This window comes from Setaria italica, chromosome IV, assembly GCF_000263155.2.
Source record: "Setaria italica strain Yugu1 chromosome IV, Setaria_italica_v2.0, whole genome shotgun sequence".
In the NCBI taxonomy this organism is placed as follows: Eukaryota; Viridiplantae; Streptophyta; class Magnoliopsida; order Poales; family Poaceae; genus Setaria; species Setaria italica.
This window is the reverse complement of record NC_028453.1, coordinates 33,946,413-33,950,586: the sequence shown is the minus strand read 5'-3', so window position 1 is coordinate 33,950,586 and position 4,174 is coordinate 33,946,413. Positions and strand designations below refer to the sequence as shown.

The following is a 4,174-nucleotide window of genomic DNA, read 5'->3' as shown; positions in this document are numbered from 1 at the left end:
GTAGTTGGATAATTAAAGAGCTACTCCCTCCGTTTCAAAGTTTAGGACGTTTTAGATTTTCTAAGTATATAGATTTTGTATGTATCTAAATATAACCCTATATTTAGGTGCATATCAAAATCTATACATCTAGAAAATCCAAAACAACCTACATTTTGGAAAGGAGGGGGTAGATTATAAGTTGGACTGCTTAGATCAGCTAGAGTTTTTTCTTACCAACTTTTTATTAGCTTTAGCTGATCTAAACATGGTCTTACACACGAACAATCCAAAAACAATACTCCCTGTGTCCCATAATACAGCTACCACTAATTAAGAGGATAATTACTACTTTCCTACTTAGCTTGCATGCATATCTGCACGCCACAATTATTTTTGCATGCAAGGAGTGACATTTTAGACCTCGCATAAAATTTTATTGGAAACTCAAAAGTAGATATATTAAGAGAAAAAATTTAAATGATAAAAGAGAACGGAAGGAGTACTGAATAACAGCGCTCATGTACCATGCTTTTTTAGAAAAGTGTAAAGTGCACCAGCTAGCCGTCCATGTTCACGGTGCCATCTAGCTCCCTAAATTGTTAAGTTGCATATTCACAAATTAAACCCCTGCTACTCATTCACAACTCACGAGCTGCCGGCCATAGCGAGATGGACTGGCAGCTGTCAATGTCAACAAGGATCTGGGATCAAAGGCGCTTGAGGCTGGTTCTGCCACTGCCAGAAGACATGCATGGATTTCACCATATGCTCCTCAGTAAAGCTAGACAATTAGCTGACGGCCCTCGTTTTTTTTCTCTTGTTATTTATATTTTTCAACGAGAATGGAACTGCAACTAGTAGCTTCCACTGAGCTTAATTATGTGTAACGGCAGCATGGATAATCGGCACGCCACACGACTGCCGGGAGACAGCGCGTCTGTACTGATCCCATTCCTCTCAAACTCCTCCGCCACTTCCTCCCATTTGGTGATGCTTTTGTTCTTGCTCACGCAGGCCCACATCAGTGCCTCGTTAGGTGGCCTCATTAGGTTGAAGCCCACCATGTGATTCCATCTGGCGACACAACAAGAAGGCCCCTTCAAGTTCCTCCCTCTTGCAATACAGGCGAATGAGGGCGTCGTACATCTCTGCCGTTGGGGCCAGCCCTGCTTCCACAGTTGCCGGCAGTACCGTACCTTGGCTGCGCTTGAAACTGTGTACCTCTCCACTGGGGCCTGCATTCCCACCAACATTGGCCTCGGGTATCGATCCGCTGTACTTGCAACTTTCCCAGCTTCTAACAAGCCCTTGATTAGTGCATTGTTGATGGCACCACTAGAAATAGACTGATGATGATCCTGGGATCCCATCTGGCGACACACCGAGATGGCCTCTTCGAGCTCTCCCATCATGCAATACTTATCGACAAGAATGGTGTACATCTCGATTGTTGGCACCAGCCCTGCTTTCCCAAATGCCTGCAACACCTTTTCTGCAAGTGAAACTTTCCTGGCCCTGCAAAACACCTTCAACAAGGTAATACAAACGCTGTCCGCTGCAGCCGTGCCGTCCTTTAATTGCGACGTCTTCAATGACGCCCAGTAGCACATCTTCATCCATTGTAGCCAAGAACTCGTCCAGCTCACTGACTACGAACGTCTCGTAATAGCGGAGTGATCTCCATGTTCCAGCCCCAGCATCCTGTAAAACGTAGCGGCGGCATCTCCTTGTGTCAGCATCTCGTAAAACAATGCCGTGGCATCTCCCAGCCGTCCAGCCGAGCAGAGCGCTGCCACCAGTCGAGCAGCCTTCCGATCTCCGGTCTTGAAGTAGCCATCCCCATCCACCAAGGCTTCAGCCAGGATCTGAAGCATACGCTGCTGTTTCTTGGGTAGCTTCATGCCCTCCTGCAGCATCCGAGTCCGCAGCTCGAGGGCAGCATCCAGATCTCCCGTCTTCAAGTAGCCATCCACCATGGCGTTGTACGTGGAACGGTTTGGTTCCACGCCCATGTCCGCCATCTCGCCGAACACCTCGACGGCGTCGGCACCTCTCCCGGCCCTCCAAAGCGCTGCGATCACTGCTCCGTACGTGTAAACATCGGTGCGCCCATGGCAATGGCCCATCTTCCGGAGCCTCCAGAGCGCCTCGTCGAGGTCGCCCGCCATGACGCAAGCCTGGACGACCCTGTTCAACCCGCCGGTGCCGGGGTGCTTGCCGGCATCCACGAGTCTCTCGAACACGCGGCGCGCATCCGCGTGGCGCCCGAGGGAGAGGAGCTCCCCCGTGAGGACGTGGCAGGAGGATGCGAAACTGCCTGCCCAGAAACCACGCGAGATACAGCCATACAGGTCATCGTTATCAAACTTAAGTTTCGGCCCGCGCAAATAGCGCGGCTAGGTTTGTTGTTTTATGTTTTTATAACTCTTGATGCAAGAGATGTAATTTACAAGGAATCAGAACATAGTAGCTAGCTTTCCCTACGATTTATCAAATGTAGTTGCATGACTTTCATGATGATAATTGTGATCCATGCTGATCACTCGTTATTAGTGTCCTTTGGTTTGGACAAATGATAAAACTAAGCAAACCATTGAAAGTGGATGTTACCTTTTCCTAGATTTTACTTAATTTTATTGTTTGCTTAGACTCGCTAAGGATTTCTAGTTTTACTTAATTTTATTGTTATTTGATCACTTTACGGTTTCTATACTTTTATGAAAATCCGATCCTTTTAATTCTTAAATTATTTGAAAAGGAACAGAAAACATTTCTTGAGGATGCGTCATGGTCTCGCCATCATCGGTCATTTCCTTCCATATTGGAAAATCAATGCTTCCGTTATTTCACTATATTCTTTGACCCTCCACCATGTTTACCTTGCTCTTCCTGGTCGTCATGTGTGCGATGTGGGGCTATGCAGTATGCTTGCTGTTTGTGATTAATTGATTAGTCTCGCGTGATTATTCCTCACCGTGCAAGGCTCCCCACTGCTCCTCATCTTGTCATCTTGCCACGCCGAGCCATGTTCCTCGGTGCATTATAGTTGATGGCTGCATATCCTTATCTCTTGTGTGAGGCTAAACTTCCGTGCAAATTACAGTTGTACTCGTGTATTATATTCATGTATCACAATAATCCCTTAGCTATGAGATTGAGTTTTATTTTAAAGTAGAGTTATACTATTGTACTTATGTATCAAAATAATCCGAGTCATATGATATGGACCTACCAAGATCAATAGTGGATATATTTTATGTTTCACTAATTAAGTGATAATGTATAGTCCCTATAAGAGAAAGAGAAAGTGGTGGTTTCTTTTAACACCTAAATTTAAAATTTAAAGTAATTAATATACGTGTTTTTAAGACAATTTTGGATGTTGCTTCTTAATTACTTAACCTACGGTGACTTTATGTAACAACATCGATCGCTTCCCTTCCTTCTTTTTAATCTAAATGATTTGTGAACTGAGCGTAGCTCAGCTGGTAAGATTCCTTATGATATAACCTGGCCCCCATCCTCCCCCAACCTCTAGTTTGAGTCCTCAACTCAACATGGGTGCTCTTATTTTCCTGGATTTATTTCAGGATATAACCGGTGCTATTCTTTCAGTGGTAGGCGATGTGCTCATCGATAGCGAGGCGCCAGTGGTGACTTCATCAATCTCGAGGATTTGCCAGCTCAGTCTTTCGAAGGGGCTCATAGGGGGTAGGGTTGCATACGTATGTGCATAGATATGAGTATGTGTGTGTATGTGAGCGTCTACGTTTGTACTTTGTGATTCGAAAAAAAATATAAACGATTTACTATGTAGGTTTTTTGGACTCTTTGTGTTAGTCTCAACTGTTACACTATCATAAAATCTAACATTGTATATTCTTTTCTCTATTTTTCAATTAATATGTTACTCCCTCTAGGTTCTTTTTACATGTCACATTAATTTTATTCTAAGTCAAACATGTCCAACTTTGACTAAGTTTATAGAAAAATACAACAACAACTATACTACCAAACATTGAAACATATGCACTATCAAAATATATTCCATTGTGGATTCAATTAAACAATTTTGGTATTGTAGATGTTGTTGGAATTTTCTATAAACTTGGTCAAAGTGGCACATGTTTGACTTAGGACAAACCTAATTGACATGTAAAAAAATCAGAGGGAGTAGTTTCTGGATCCTTTT

General features: G+C 43.7%; 1 pseudogene; it reads right to left on the bottom strand.

Moving 5' to 3' along the window:
• Positions 1–836: 836 nt before the first annotated feature.
• On the bottom strand, positions 837–2,882 carry LOC111257089 (annotated as a pseudogene).
• Between the last annotated feature and the right edge of the window lie 1,292 nt (positions 2,883–4,174).